We start from the raw sequence: 16,913 nt of genomic DNA, 5'->3' as shown, positions 1-16,913 counted from the left end.
GCGACGAATATGTAGTGAGGACCAGCCAACAAGAGCGTACAGGTCACAGTGGTGGGTAGTATATGGGGCTTTGGAGACAAAACGGATGGCACTGTGATAGACTACATCCAATTTGCTGAGTAGAGTGTTGGAGGCTATTTTGTAAATAATAATAATATGCCATTTAGCAGACGCTTTTATCCAAAGCGACTTACAGTCATGCGTGCATACATTTTTTGTGTATGGGTGGTCCCGGGGATCGAACCCACTACCTTGGCGTTACAAGCACCGTGCTCTACCAGCTGAGCTACAGAGGACCACGCCGAAGTCAAGGATCGGTAGGATAGTCAGTTTTACGAGGGCATGTTTGGCAGCATGAGTGAAGGAGGCTTTGTTGCGAAATAGGAAACCGATTCTAGATTTAACTTTGGATTGGAGATTCTTAATGTGAGTCTGGAAGGAGAGTTTACAGTCTAACCAGACACCTAGATATTTGTAGTTGTCCACATACTCTAGGTCAGACCCGTCGAGAGTAGTGATTCTAGTCGGGTGGGCGGGTGCAAGCAGCGTTCGGTTGAAGAGCATGCATTTAGTTTTACTAGTGTTTAAGAGCAGTTGGAGGCTACTGAAGGAGTGTTGTATGGCATTGAAGCTCGTTTGGAGGTTTGTTAACACAGTGTCCAATGAAGGGCCAGATGTATACAAAATGGTGTCGTCTGCATAGAGGTGGATCTGAGAGTCACCAGCAGCAAGAGCGACGTCATTGATATACACAGAGAAAAGAGTCGGCCCAAGAATTGAACCCTGTGGCACCCCATAGAGACTGCCATAGGTCCAGACAACAGGCCCTCCGATTTGACACATTGAACTCTATCTGAGAAGTAGTTGGTGAACCAGGCGAGGCAGTCATTTGAGAAACCAAGGCTATTTAGTCTGCCAATAAGAATGCGGTGGTTGACAGAGTCGAAAGCCTTGGCCAGGTCAATGAAAACGGCTGCACAGTACTGTCTATTATCAATCGCGGTTATAATATCGTTTAGGACCTTGAGCGTGGCTGAAGTGCACCCATGACCAGCTCGGAAACCGGATTGCATAGCGGAGAAGGTACGGTGGGAATCGAAATGGTCGGTGATCTGTTTGTTGACTTGGCTTTCAAAAACTTTTGAAAGGCAGGGCAGGATGGATATGGGTCTGTAACAGTTTGGATCTAGAGTGTCACCCCCTTTGAAGAGGGGGATGACCGCGGCAGCTTTCCAATCTCTGGGGATCTCAGACGTTACGAAAGAGAGGTTGAACAGGCTAGTAATAGGGGTTGCGACAATTTCGGCTAGTTTTTAGAAAGAAAGGGTCCAGATTGTCTAGCCCAGATGATTTGTAGGGGTCCAGATTTTGCAGCTCTTTCAGAACATCAGCTGTCTGGATTTGTGTGAAGGAGAAGCGGGGGGGCATGGGCAAGTTGCAGCGGAGGGTGCAGAGCTGGTGGCCGGGGTAGTGGTAGCCAGGTGGAAAGCATGGCCAGCCGTAGCAAAATGCTTGTTGAAATTCTCGATTATTGTAGATTTATCGGTGGTGATAGTGTTTCCTAGCCTCAGTGCAGTGGGCAGCTGGGAGGAAGTGCTCTTATTTTCCATGGACTTTACATTGTCCCAAAACTATTTGGAGTTAGTGCTACAGGATTCAAATTTCTGTTTGAAAAAGTTAGCCTTTGCTTTCCTAACTGCTTGTGTATATCGGTTCCTAACTTCCCTGAAAAGTTGCATATCGCGGGGGCTATTTGATGCTAATGCAGTACGCCACAGGATGTTTTTGTGCTGGTCAAGGGCAGTCAAGTCTGAGGAGAACCAGGGGCTATATCTGTTCTTAGTTCTGTATTTTTTGAATGGCGCATGTTTATTTAAGATTGAGAGGAAATTACTTTTAAAGAACAACCAGGCATCCTCTACTGACGGAATGAGATCTATATCCATCCAGGATACCTGGGCCAGGTCAATTAGGAAGGCCTGCTCGCTGAAGTGTTTTTGGGAGCGTTTGACAGTGATGAGGGGTGGTCGTTTGACCGCGGACCCGTTACGGACGCAGGCAATAAGGCAGTGATCGCTGAGATCCTGGTTGAAGACAGCGGAGGTGTATTTAGAGGGTAAGTTAGTCAGAATGATATCTATGAGGGTACCCATGTTTACGGATTTAGGGTTGTACCTGGTAGGTTCGTTGATAATTTGTGTGAGATTGAGGGCATCTAGTTTAGATTGTAGGATGGCCGGGGTGTTAAGCATATCCCAATTTAGGTCACCAAGCAGTACGAACTCTGAGGATAGATGGGGGCAATCAATTCACATATGGAGTCCAGGGCACAGCTAGGGGCTGAGGGGGTCTGTAGCAGCGGCAACAGTGAGAGATTTATTTCTGGAAAGGTGGATTTTTAGAAGTAGAAGCTCAAACTGTTTGGGCACAGACCTGGATAGTATGATAGAGCTCTGCAGGCTATCTCTACAGTAGATTGCAACTCCACCCCCTTTGGCAGTTCTATCTAGACGGAAAATGTTATAGTTGGGGATGGACATTTCAGAATTTTTTGGTGGCCTTCCTAAGCCAGGATTCAGACACTGCTAGAACATCAGGGTTGGTGGAGTGTGCTAACGCAGTGAATAACTCAAACTTAGGAAGGAGGCTTCTGATATTTACGTGCAGAAAACCAAGACTTTTACGGTTACAGAAGTCAACAAATGATAGCTCCTGGGGAGTAGGAGTGATACTGGGGGCTGCAGGGCCTGGGTTAGCCTCTACATCACCAGAGGAACAGAGGAGGACTAGAATAAGGATACGACTAAAGGCTTTAAGAACTGGTCTTCTAGTGCGTTGGGTACATAGAATAAAGGGGGCAGTTCTCCGGGCGTTGTAGAAATGATTCAGGGCATTATGTACAGAAAAGGATATGGAAGGATATGAGTAGAGTTCAGGTAACCCTAAGCGTTGGGTAACAATGAAAGAGATAGCGTCACTGGAGGCACCGATTGAGCCGGTCTCGGCGTGTATGGGGGGTGGAACAAAGGAACTATTTGAGGCAATTTGCGAGGGACTAGGGGTTCTACAGTGAAATTGTATAATAAGAACTAACCCAAACAGCAATAGGCAAGGCATAATTGACATGGGAGAGAGGCATAAAGCAGTCACAGGTGTTATTAGAGAGAGCTAAGACAACAACTGGAAATAGCGATAACGTTTGGGCTAAGGCTAAACAGAATAAACAGGACAGGGTACCGTGTAAAGGAACAGTCCAGCAGGCATCAGCTGTGCAGCTGAGTGATCATAAGGTCCAGTGAACAGCAAAATGTGAGTCCGAGAGCAGTTCAAATTGGTGCTTCAGCACAGCTAGCAGGGAGCACAGTTGTAGTTTGCGTGTGCTAGCGGGCCGGGGCTGGCAGATGGATCTTCGTGGTCGTCGCAACGGGAAGCCTGTTGAAACCACATCAGACTATTTCGTCGGCAAACCAGTCGTGTTGGATCGGCGGGGGTCAGTGTCAACACTAGGAGGTCCCGTCCGGGTTGACAGAGAGGTAGATAGCCGGGAGATGGGCCTGAGGCTAGCTCAAGGCTAACTGGTGCTTGCTATAGGGTAATGGTAATTAGCCAACAACAGGTTGCAGCTAGCTAGCTGGTTGCGATGATCCGGCGCTAGGGTCCAGTGATTCCGGCAGAAAGTCCAATAAGCTCTGGGTCGATAGCACGCTGTGCAGACTGGCCGACGAATTGTCCAGGCTAGAGCTAGAGCTGGCTGGTGGATAGTGTAGGCCACGGGCAGTGGTGAAGACGCTAACGGTGACTAATAGCAAGTAGCCATTCAGTTGCAGCTACACTAGCTACACTAGTTTCAGCTTAAGGTTCTTGATGAAAGTTATAAAGAAATAATAGAATCCTTTCCACGTTGGGTGAGGCGGGTTGCAGGAAAGTATATTTAGTTAAAGAATGAAAAGTAAAAATTGAGAAATATATACAAAAATAGACAAAAAAACAAGAAACGGGATATTTACACAAGGACAATGAATAAAAGCGACCGCACTGCTACGCCATCTTGGAACGCCTGACTTCACTGCCGCGTACACATCACCCCTTTGACAGAATAACACACCACCATGGAGTCAGCAGGACCAGCGGTGGTAACGGAGTCTCTGGAGGATCGTGTCAGCAGCCAGGACGCCATGATCCGTAGACTTGGCACCGCCATGCTGGATTTGATGGACACGCTGAGGAAGCTTGCCCACACCTCCTCCTACAATACCACCACCATCGGCCAGACCCATCGTTCCATCTCCGGAGTCCAGTGGGATTCGGCTCTCGCTCCCGAGGGCATATGATGGCACCGCAGCCGGGTGTCAGGGTTTCCTACTTCAAGTAGAACTCTACCTGGCAACCATTCACCCGGCGCCCTCGGGATACGAGAGCGTTTCCGCACTCATCTCCTGTCTATCCGGCAAGGCATTGGAGTGGGCCAATGCAGAATGGAGGGGAATAGACGCCGCCACCATCAGCTATGCGGAGTTCTCCCGCCGCTTCAGGGCGGTTTTCGATCATCCCCCAGAGGGGAAAGCGGCGGGGGAGCGTCTGTTCCACCTCCGACAGGGGAAGAGGAGTGCGCAAGAGTTCGCCCTGGATTTCCGGACTCTGGCGGCCAATGCGGGGTGGAATGAGAGGGCCCTCATCGACCACTATTGGTGCAGCCTACGAGAGGACGTTCGCCGAGAGTTGGCCTGCAGGGACACCAACCTAAGCTTCGATCAGTTGGTGGACATGTCGATCCGTCTGGATACCCTGCTGGCTACCCGCGGACGTCCGTAGTTGGGGCCGTCCATTCCATCCCCCAGCACCTCCGAGCCGAGCCCTATGGAGCTCGGGGGTGCTGGTGCTAGAGAGAGGAGGAGAGAGACCCGGAGAGAGGCCGCCCCCTGCACCAACTGTGGCCGTAGAGGACACACTGTGGCTCGGTCACGCACTGATGAGTCATTTCAGGTGAGTAGGCGCCCAACTCACCCAGAGCTCTCTGTTGTCCACTTGTGTATTCAAGTTGAATTTCCCCAGGTTTCATCTCATTCCCAGCATAAGGCGCTAGTCGATTCAGGCGCAGCTGGGAATTTTATTGATCGTAATTTCTGTGTTAAGTTAGGGATTCCCCTCCTACCAGTAGATGTGCCTTTCCCTATCCATGCCCTAGACAGCCGTCCTTTGGGGTCAGGTTTAATTAGGGAGGTCACGGCGCCACTAAAGATGAAGACGCAGGGGGGAAATTAGGAAATCATATAGTTGTATCTGATCGACTCTCCTGCGTTTCCCGTGGTGCTGGGGCTTCCTTGGTTAATCTCTCATGACCCCACCATTTCGTGGCAACAGAGGGCTCTCAGGGAGTGGTCTGATCAGTGTGTCGGGCGGTGTATAGGTGTTTCCGTAGGGGCGACCACGGTGGAAAGTCCGAACCAAATGCCCGCACTGCACATCCCTCCTGAGTATGATGATTTGGCACTCGTGTTCAGTAAGAAGAGGGCGACACAATTACCACCTCATAGACAGGGGGATTGTGCGATAGACCTCCAGGCAGGTGCTGCACTTCTGCATAGTCATGTGTATCCTCTGTCTCAAGAGGAGACGGCGGCTATGGAGACATACATCGCCAAGTCTCTGGGACAGGGATACATATGGCCCTCCACTTCTCCTGAGTCCTTGAGTTTATTTTTTGTGAAGAAGAAGGATGGAGGTTTGCGCCCGTGTATTGATTACCGTAGTCTCAATCAGATCACTGTTAAATACAGTTATCCTCTCCCTCTGATTGCGAGTATGACGGAGTCATTACACGGAGCGCGCTTCTTCACAAAATTGGATCTCAGGAGCGCCTACAACCTGGTGCGCATTAGGGAGGGAGATGAATGGAAAACAGCATTTAGTACCACCTCGGGTCACTATGAGTATCTCGTCATGCCATACGGGTTAATGAATGCTCCTTCAGTCTTCCAATCATTTGTGGACGAGATTTTCCGGGATTTGTATGGGCAGGGTGTAGTGGTGTATATTGACGATATTCTAGTATACTCTGCTACACGAGCCGAGCATGTGGCCCTGGTGCGTCGAGTGTTGGGTAGGCTGTTGGAGCATGACTTGTATGTGAAGGCGGAGAAATGCCTGTTTTTCCAGGAGTCCATCTCCTTCCTGGGCCATCGGTTGTCCGCGTCAGGGGTGGAGATGGAGATTGACCGCGTTTCAGCCGTGCGTAATTGGCAGACTCCTACCACGGTTAAGGAGGTGCAGCGGTTTTTGGGTTTTGCCAATTACTACCGGAGTTTTATCCGGGGTTTTGGACAGGTAGCAGCTCCCATCACCTCCCCTGCTAAAGGGGGCCCGGTGCGTTGCAGTGGTCGGCTGAGGCGGACAGGGCGTTTAGACAACTGAAGGACCTGTTCACCTCGGTTCCGGTGCTGGCACATCCGGACCCCTCTTTGGCGTTCCAAGTGGAGGTGGACGCGTCAGAGGCAGGTATTGGGGCTGTACTGTCTCAACGCTCGGGCACGCCTCCTAAACTCCGGCCCTGTGCTTTTTACTCTAAGAAGCTCAGCCCGGCGGAACGTAATTACGACGTGGGGGACAGGGAGCTGCTAGCTGTGGTCCAAGCCCTAAAGGTGTGGAGGCATTGGCTTGAGGGGGCTCAACACCCTTTTCTCATTCTGACTGACCATCGTAACCTGGAGTACATCCGGGCAGCTAGGAGACTGAACCCTCGTCAGGCTAGGTGGGCCATGTTTCTGGCCCGGTTTGTCTTTAAGCTCACCTATGTACCAGGGTCACAGAACGTTAAGGCAGACGCCCTGTCCCGGCGATATGACACAGAGGAGAGGTCCATTGAGCCCACTCCCATACTTCCGGAGTCTTGTCTGGTGGCACCGGTGGTGTGGGAGGTCGATGCGGAGATCGAGCGGGCATTACGTACCGACCCTACTCCTCCAGAGTGTCCGGAGGGGCGGAAGTACGTGGCGCTCGAGATCCGTGATCGACTAATTTATTGGGCTCACACGTCACCCTCCTCTGGACATCCTGGTATTGGCCGGACAGTGCACTGCCTTAGTGAAAAGTACTGGTGGCCAACATTGGCAAAGGACGTGAGGGTTTATGTCTCCTCCTGCTCGGTGTGCGCTCAGTGTAAGGCGCCTAGACACCTGCCCAGGGGGAAGTTACAATCCCTACCCGTTCCACAACGGCCGGGGTCTCACCTATCGGTAGACTTTGTCACGGACCTTCCCCCCTCCCAGGGGAATACCACTATTTTGGTCGTTGTGGATCGGTTTTCTAAGGCCTGTCATCTCATTCCAATGACGGGTCTCCCTACTGCCCTACAAACTGCTGAGGCCCTGTTTACTCACGTCTTCCGGCACTACGGGGTACCTGAGGATATAGTGTCTGATCGGGGTCCCCAGTTCACCTCTAGAGTCTGGAGGGCGTTTATGGAACGCTTGGGGGTCTCGGTTAGCCTTACCTCGGGTTTCCACCCTGAGAGTAATGGGCAGGTGGAGAGAGTAAACCAGGATGTGGGTAGGTTTCTGAGGTCTTATTGCCAGGACCGGCAGGAGGAGTGGTCGGGGTATATCCCCTGGGCAGAGATTGCCCAGAACTCCCTTCGCCACTCCTCTACGAATCTGACTCCTTTTCAGTGTGTGTTGGGGTATCAGCCGGTTCTGGCAACCTGGCATCAGAGCCAGATCGAGGCTCCTGCGGTGGATGAATGGTTTCGGCGCTCGGAGGAAACATGGAACGCTGCGCATGTCCATCTGCAGCGGGCTATCCGTAGGCATAAGGCGAGCGCCGATCGCCACCGCAGTGAGGGTCCAGTGTATGCACCTGGAGATCGAGTCTGGCTCTCGACTCGAAACCTGCCCCTTCGCCTGCCCTGCCGGAAGCTGGGTCGGCGGTTTGTGAGGCCATTTAAAGTCCTGAGGAGATTGAACGAGGTATGTTACAGGTTACAACTGCCAAATGATTATCGCATTAACCCCTCGTTCCATGTGTCTCTCCTCAGGCCGGTGGTAGCTGGTCCACTCCAGGACAATGAGATACGGGAGGCTCCTCCGCCCCCACTGGACATCGAGGGGGCTCCGGCGTACTCAGTCCGGTCCATCGGGGATTCGAGACGTCGGATGGGGGGTCTGCAGTATCTCGTGGAGTGGGAGGGGTGCGGTCCGGAGGAACGGTGCTGGGTGCCTAGGAAGGACATCTTAGATCCCTCCCTCCTGACGGAGTTCCACCGGACTCATCCCACTCGCCCTGCTCCGCGTCCTCCTGGCCGTCCCCGAGGCCGGGGTCGGCGCACGGCTGGAGCCGCGCGTCAAGGGGGGGGGGGGTACTGTCACGGATTCTGCCGAGGAGTTCGGCGTTCGTCGTCCCCGGAGTACTAGCTACTGCCGATCGATGTTTTCGGTGTTTGTCTTGTGTTGTCTAGTTTATACACCTGTTGCTTATTTTGTGTTGATTGTGTAACATATAAGTTCCTTGTTTTACGTTTGGCCTTTGTGTGTTATTGTCATTTTGTCTCATTGATGTTCGGCATATCTATTTCGCCGTTTTACGCACAGAGTGTTTTTCTCCTCCAGTGTTGTGGAGACTTTTGTTTGTGCGTTTTGCATTAAGTAAAGTAGTCATCCTGATTCTCTGTGTCCTGCGCCTGACTTCACTGCCGCGTACACATCACCCCTTTGACAATAACTTTGGGTAAGAATGTATTTCTTACGTCAGAATACAGTAGAAGGAGGCAATTTTCTTCTACTACTTCTATGAGTTGGTAAACAAACTAAAACTGCCACCTTAAGTGTGTTGTTTGAACAGGTATAACCTAATGTAGCAGGCGTAAAATAAATGCCTGAGCAGCGTTTCTTTCTTTTTTTCTTCAGAAAACTGTAGGGGGAGGTTCTCTTATGCACTATTCAACCAATCCAATAAATGTGGAGGAGGAGTTAAGATGGAGTGTTGCCTTGTTAGCATCCAAAAGTGGAAGTTATGTCATAGGATCTCTTTCCATTCCCCCTGAAAACCGGATGCATCTGGTTGTCTCCGACCTGCTGAGGGGAGAAAAGGTATAAAGGCCAAGGTTGGCGATTTACTGCCACCTGCAGTAAATGGAATGTTTGCTCTCAAGTATAATTAATTGGCTGATCCCTCCTAATGACCTGGATGGAATTATGTGATCCTTCCTTAACCCATAGAAAGTCCCACCCAGTTGAGTACTTCAAAATGGTGAAAGCCCTCAATGGCGCTGCCCATGCTAAAACAGACTTTTGGGCACTAGAGTCCTCTATACATCTCTATGTAACTGACACAGAAATAGCCATATATGGCTATTCTTACACTACAGTCCTGTGAATTGAGTAGGAAAAACTGACCAATAGGTTCCTCATAGTGGAGATAGTGGAGTCAGATTGACTAACACACAGGAAGGAACTATCGTTTCTGCACAGTTGTTGGAAATGAGATAAATTACATCTCAAATTAAGTGAGATTGTTAGATGCTCTAAAACTGTGTGTGTATAAAGGGGCTTTCCTCTGTAACTGTGTGCGTGCGTGAGCACACGTCTGTGTAGCAGTATGAGTATACTCTGAGTGTACAGAACATTAGGAACACCTTCCTAATATTGGGTTGCACCCCCTTTTGCCCTCAGAACAGCCTCAATTCACCTGGGCATGGATTCTACAAGGTGTCGAAAGCATTCCACAGGGATGCTGGCCCATGTTGACTTCAATGTTTCCTACAGTTGTGTCAAGTTGGCTGGATGTCCTTTGGGTGGTGGACCATTCTTGATACACACGGGAAACTGTTGAGCGTGAAAAACCCAGCAGCGTTACAGTTTTTGACACACTCAAACCGGTGCGCCTGGCACCTACTACCATACCCCATTCAAAGGCACTTAAATATTTTGTCTTGCCCATTCACCCTCTGAATGGCACACAAACACAATCCATGTCTCAATTGTCTCATGGCTTAGAAATCCTTCTTTAACCCGTCTCCTCTCCTTCACCTACACTGATTAAAGTGGATTTAACAGGTGACATCAATAAGGGATCATAGCTTTCACCTGGATTCACCTGGTCAATCTATGTCATGGAAAGAGCAGGTGTTCCTAATCTTTTGTACACTCAGTGTATGGATCTATTATTATAATGGTAAGTCCTATGAATAACCCAGTGTTCAGTCTAATATGGTTATTATTAATAGTTGGAGTGGGCGGGAGCTGGGACTGGAAGGGGTGAGTAACTGAGATTCCCGTTCTCTGTACCTCCACCCCTCTCTGCCTAGCAACCTAATAAGAACTCCTTAAACATATTGAGTCAAACACGATAGACAGATCCAATAATGAAATCAAATGTAATATTTTACTTAAACTGATCAGAACCTTTCAGACAGAGACAAGCTTTATTTTACTGTTCTCTATTCACCTGATATGTACTCAGCAATTACATGGTAATGGAATCGTGTAATTTCCTGATAGTTCCCTAATAATGACTATTTTACGTTCGCCAACAGCCTATGCTACTTATAGGAGCCAAGGGTTTAAGTCAAATAATTACTATTTTGTTTCTTTGGGAACTATATGTAACATTTCTACCTTCAAATAGCTGAGCAGGAAGAATGCATTGGATTTATCCCAGACACCTGGTTTAGTGGTTTTAACTGAGTGGGGGCCATAGTTTGTGTTTGTGACCGACTGGGTGCCACAAGACTGTGCTATATGCCAAAGAATTAGCTAAGAGAGTGAACGCACGTCTTCAGGTCTCAGGCAAGGTTACACATCACACAAGGGTCCTACACTGAACCACCTCTGATAGATATTATAGACTGAAATAGGACAGGACAGTGCATCTTTGAGCTGCATGGTTCCGAGAAGCCGAGGCAACAGTGACTTACTTGAAAAGATTACTACACTGCTTGTCTTTCTAGAAAAAGCATTGTCATTGAAGAACAGAGTCATAGTTATCCTGAAGATCGTCCTTACCTCACCTCCCCAACCTGCCTCATCAGATAAAACTGTGTGTATGTGTGTGTGTGTGACTTGCTAGGTAAGCTTACTTGATCACTTGACTAAAAAAAGCATTGTCATATAAGAACATAGTTCTCCTGAAGAGTGTAGACCCTCCTCACCTCCCCAACATACAGACGTGAAGCAATAATCATCATTATAGATTATCCAGCTCGGCCATCTGATAACACTGTGCAACCGTGTGAACGTGTGTGTGTGCCTGTCTGTGCGTGCGAGTGTGAGTGCCCGTGTGTGTGTGTGTGTCATCGACTCGGAGTGACAGTGTGTTTCCAAATTTGTAAGAAACACATTGAATTTAGTTCCTGTTTTCTAATGCCTTATAAGAGGACCCTATCTCCCTGTCTCTACATCAGAACAAGAAGACAGCAAGAGCAGGTTTTAGCAGCTAGTCTTAGCGATATAGCAAACGTTTGAAGATGTGTGTGTTTTTTTCTGTTAGCCGTGTGCTGTGTCTACTGACGGTGACCATGGTCATCCTCTCCTGTACATTGGAAGGTAAGTGTGGGTGTGGTTGTATGTTTTTGGTTGTGTGTGTGTATTTATGGTATATAGCGTCAGTGTGTGTATTGGTGTGTTAGTGTGTAGTTGTGGTATTTTGGAAGTGTATTGCTGTGCGTGTGAGTATGGTGTGTGTTGCATTCCGGATTTTGTGTGTATGTTACAGTTATGTTGCAGTGTGTGTTGCTAGTGTGTACTGCATGTCTAAAGTTTGTGTGTGTGCTGATAGTGTCAAGTACTGCATATTTAAAGTGTGTGTGTTTTGCAGTGCGTTCCCAGGGAATGAGGCCTCTAAATTGCTGTCTGAAGACATCCTATAAACGTCCAGCAGAACCAATCACACAGTGTCTTATTCAGACACCTAATGGGAAATGTAACCTCAATGCATACATGTAAGAACACACACACACACACACACACACAGACAGACAGATACAGAGGAGCAGAGGAGCAGGCAAATTCTCACATTTACCAAGTTTATACGTTAGACCATGGGTAGGCAGCTAGATTCAGCCGTTAGACCATGGGTAGGCAGCTAGATTCAGCCGTTAGACCATGGGTAGGCAGCTAGATTCAGCCGTTAGACATTTTACATTTACATTTACATCATTTAGCAGACGCTCTTATCCAGAGAGATTTACAAATTGGTGCATTCAACTTATGATAGCAAGTGGGACAACCACTTTTTTTCTTCTTTTTTTTAATGGGGGGGGGTAGAAGGATTACTTTATACTATTCCAGGTATTCCTTAAAGAGGTAGGGTTTCAAGTGTCTCTTTAGAGTGGTAGAAAGTGGCTTTAGCAGCGGAAACAGAGGAAGAGAATGTAGAGAGGAGGGAGTGAAAAGATGACAGGTCCGCAGGGAGTCTAGTTTTCCTCAATTTCCGCTCGGCTGCCCGGAGCCCTCTCCTGTGAGCTCGCAATGAGTCGTCAAGCCACGGAGCAGGAGGGGAGGATCGAGCCGGCCGGGAGGATAGGGGACATAGAGAGTCAAAAGATGCAGAAAGGGAGGAGAGGAGGGTTGAGGATTTAGCAGAGGGAAGAAATGATAGGATGGAAGAGGAGAAAGTAGCGGGAGAGAGAGAGCGAAGATTGCGACGGCACATTACCATCTGAGTAGGGGCAGAGTGAGTAGTGTTGGAGGAGAGCGAGTCGGAAAAGGATACAAAGTAGTGGTCGGAGACTTGGAGGGGAGTTGCAGTGAGATTAGTAGAAGAACAGCATCTAGTAAAGATGAGGTCAAGCGTATTGCCTGCCTTGTGAGTAGGGGGGGATGGTGAGAGGGTGAGGTCAAAAGAGGAAAGGAGTGGAAAGAAGGAGGCAGAGAGAAATGAGTCAAAGGCAGACGTAGGGAGGTTAATGTCACCCAGAACTTTGAGGGGTGAGCCATCCTCAGGAAAGGAACTTATCAAGGCGTCAAGCTCATTGATGAACTCTCCAAGGGAACCTGGAGGGCGATAAATGACAAGCATGTTAAGCTTGAATGGGCTAGTGACTGTGACAGCATGGAATTCAAATGAGGAGATAGACAGATGGGTCAGGGGAAAAAGAGAGAATGTCCACTTTGGAGAGATGAGGATTCCTGTGCCACCGCCGCGCTGACCAGATGCTCCCGGGGTATGCGAGAACACATGGTTAGACGAGGAAAGAGCAGTAGGAGTAGCAGTGTTTTCTGTGGTAATCCATGTTTCCGTCAGCGCCAAGATGACGAGGGACTGGAGGGTAGCATAGGCTGAGATGAACTCTGCCTTGTTGGCCGCAGAACGTCAGTTCCAGAGGCTGCCAGAGACCTGGAACTCCACGTGGGTCGTGCGCGCAGGGACCACCAGATTAGAGTGGCAACAGCCACGTGGTGTGAAGTGTTTGTATGGCCTGTGCAGAGAGGAGAGAACAGGGATAGACAGACACATAGTTGACAGGCTACAGAGAAAGGCTACAATAATGCAAAGGAGATCGGAATGAAATGAACTAAACATCTGGGAAAGCGAGAGAGCGGGGCCTCCCTCACTTACGTTTCACTGAAACACTCAAATATAACTCTCCCAACTTCCACTTTAGAAATTATAATTGTTGTAAACTACAGCGGTTCAATGTTTCTAGGAATAGACTCTAACTTAGTTTATTCAGCTAGCTAACTTGGTACACCAAATCATATGACGCCAAAGCCAACTAGCATGCCAGCCTCCAATAACACGATTTAGCACCAATACTCAGTTACAACAAACCACCAGTGTGTTAACACGCCAAGCAGATCATTCGTGTCCGTGTGTAACGTTATGTAAAGTTTTGGGGTAGTTTTGACAGTTTGAGTGAGTACGTCGTCTACTTATTCAGCCAGTTAGTTAGCTAGAATAGTTAGCATACTAGCTAGCCATTGCTCTCTGCCAACGAACTAACCCCTCCTCCCACGGCACGAACACACAGAGAGCCAAGCTAACGTTAGCTAGTCACCCATGTCCCGAATTCCCTTGAACGACTCTGGTTACCAGTATGTAAAAAGCAAAACAAAAATAAATGTAGGTTATAGCTTACCCTTAGTAGCTACTGTTAGCCAGTTAAGTGCAAAGGTAGCCACTGAATCGATTCAGCCAGTTCGCGTCTGTCCCAACGGAGAGAAAGTGTCTCCAAATATTAACGCTAGGTATTAACCGTGGGTAGGCAGACCATGGGTAGGCAGCTAGATTCAGCCGTTAGACCATGGGTAGGCAGCTAGATTCAGCCGTTAGACCATGGGTAGGCAGCTAGATTCAGCCGTTAGACCATGGGTAGGCAGCTAGATTCAGCCGTTAGACCGTGGGTAGGCAGCTAGATTCAGCCGTTAGACCGTGGGTAGGAAGCTAGATTCAGCCGTTAGACCATGGGTAGGCAGCTAAATTCAGATGTTAGACCATGGGTAGGCAGCTAGATTCAGATGTTAGACCATGGGTAGGCAGCTAGATTCAGCCGTTAGACCATGGGTAGGCTGCTAGATTCAGCCGTTAGACCATGGATAGGCAGCTAGATTCAGCCGTTAGACCATGGGTAGGTAGCTAGATACAGCCGTTAGACCATGGGTAGGTAGCTAGATTCAGCCGTTAGACCATGGGTAGGTTGCTAGATTCAGCTGCTAGACCATGGGTAGGCAGCTAGATTCAGCCGCCGGTCGATTTTTATCTGAGGGTTGGTCGGGGGGCCGGAATGTAATTATATAATTTCTACACTGGAAATTGAAGAGATTGTATTTCATACCTTTATTACATCTCTGTCTCTGTCTCTGTCTCTGTCTCTGTCTCTGTCTCTGTCTCTTTCTCTGTCTCTGTCTCTGTCTTGTGGATCTCTGTAATCTGAGGGAAATATGTGTTTTAAAGGCATTTTTATTTATTTATTTCCTCTGTCCTTTTTTAAATGCTGTGATAATAACATAACTTTGTTTGTATAAAACCTTTCATTCTCAAAGTGCTTTGTTTCTCTCTCTCTCTCTCTCTCTCTCTCTCTCTGTCTGTCTGTCTGTCTGTCTGTCTGTCTGTCTGTCTGTCTGTCTGTCTGTCTGTCTGTCTGTCTGTCTGTCTGTCTGTCTGTCTGTGTTTCTTTCTTTCTTTCTTTCTTTCTTTCTTTCTTTCTGTACTTCTGCAGTTTCACCAGTGGGGAGCAGTGGAAGTGCATCAACCTAAATGCCAGATGGCTCACTGCTGATCTAGCATCACTGAAACAGGTTGGTCAACCACTACACACTACACCATGAATCCTAAACCCTACAACCTTCAGAACAAACTAGCTCAATCCTAAATTATCCTCTCGCTCTCTCTCCACAAACACAGAGAGGAATACAGTGTGGCCAACTCATAACCATCAGACCATGATCCTAGACCATCAGCAGCAGCAGCAGGTTCAGCAGCCTCTCTCAACCAGGAACTACAAAACTAAGATAATAAGAAGATAGTGAAGATGAAGATGATGATTTAAGAGTATTTCAAGCTCTCTTTATCAGATTATTTATTTATTTATTCATTTCAACCTCATCCAGGCATTAATTTATTGTACTCAATTCATTAAGGTGTTTTAAAGGCATTTTTATTTTTTTATTTCCTCTGTCCTTTTTTTAATGCTGTGATAATAACATAACTTTGTTTGTATAAAACCTTTCATTCTCAAAGTGCTTTATAATTATACAAAATCAGAGAATGGGAGACCTATCTGAGTATCTCCATAATAACTAGATCCTGTAATGGCTGCATAAAGGTTAAAGGTTGTGACACTCCATCGTCTCACTGAGCTGTGGTCGTGGTGATGACACTGCCCATCTGTTCTACCAAGGAAGCCATTCCCTCAGCCCCTGGCCCTATCCTCTTCCACTAGCCACTACTCCTTGTCCTTAACCACTACTGCTAGCTACCCCCTAAACTCACAGCTGTAGTTGTTTCAGTGAACCTGTATTTATTTGGCCAACAGATAAACAAATAAAGTTATATTGACCAAAATTGTCATAATCATAATTGCATATTCTGAACTATTCTTCCCATGTCAGTCAGTCAGTCAGACAGACATATGACCTAGTCTTCCTCTGGCCCCTCTCCTTTCCTCTCAGTGTGACTGTGACACGGCTAACATGGAAAGTACTGGAATGAGTAATAAAAGCATGACAACCGGACACTCACTGTGTGTGTTTGTGTGTGTTAGACATTGTATCCTTCCTCTTTCCCAGGGTGAAAGAGAGCCAGCAGGAAGGAAGCCAGGATTATTCTCATCCTGACCACAAACTATTAATGACCAAGTCTGCGATGGTCACCATCAGATTTACAATAAATGTGCATGGCATGATAAAAAAACCCGTAAGTTGTTAAGTGATGTATTTTTATGTTTCTCTCTCTCTCTCTCTCTCTCTCTCTCTCTCTCTCTCTCTCTCTCTCTCTCTCTCTCTCTCTCCCCCCCTCTCTGTCTCTTTGGTTAGTGGTTAACATTCAGTAAACACTCTATAGAACACGGAGGTGTTAATTTCTCATCTGCATGGTTATGCAACACACACACATTCATGATTGCACACTGTAGTATTTCACCCAATAGATATGGGAGTTTATCAGAATTGGATTTGTTTTCTAATTCTTTGTGGGTCTGTGTAATCTGAGGGAAATATGTGTCTCTAATATGGTCATACATTTGGCAGGGGGTTAAGAAGTGCAGCTCAGTTTCCACCTCATTTTGTGGGCAGTGTGCACATAGCCTGTCTTATCTTGAGAGCCAGCTCTGCCTACGGCGACCTTTCTCAATAGCAAGGTTATGCTCACTGAGTCTGTACATAGTCAAAGCTTTCCTTAATTTTGGGTCAGTCACAGTGGTCAGATATTCTGCCTCTGTGTACTCTCTGTTTAGTGCCAAATAGCATTCTAGTTTGCTCTGTTTT

The 16,913-nt window shown here is 47.8% G+C and overlaps 1 long non-coding RNA gene across 1 annotated transcript; it reads left to right on the top strand.

Moving 5' to 3' along the window:
- The first annotated feature begins 11,410 nt into the window (after positions 1-11,410).
- Positions 11,411-16,267, top strand: LOC121549619. Its single transcript, XR_005996845.2, has 4 exons — positions 11,411-11,534; positions 11,806-11,929; positions 15,149-15,227; positions 15,334-16,267. It is a non-coding gene; the product is annotated as an uncharacterized LOC121549619 (long non-coding RNA).
- Positions 16,268-16,913: the final 646 nt, after the last annotated feature.

This window comes from Coregonus clupeaformis, chromosome 34 (genome assembly GCF_020615455.1).
Source record: "Coregonus clupeaformis isolate EN_2021a chromosome 34, ASM2061545v1, whole genome shotgun sequence".
Lineage (NCBI taxonomy): Eukaryota > Metazoa > Chordata > Actinopteri > Salmoniformes > Salmonidae > Coregonus > Coregonus clupeaformis.
The sequence above is the reverse complement of the archived record's forward strand: the minus strand, read 5'-3'. Positions and strand labels throughout refer to the sequence as shown.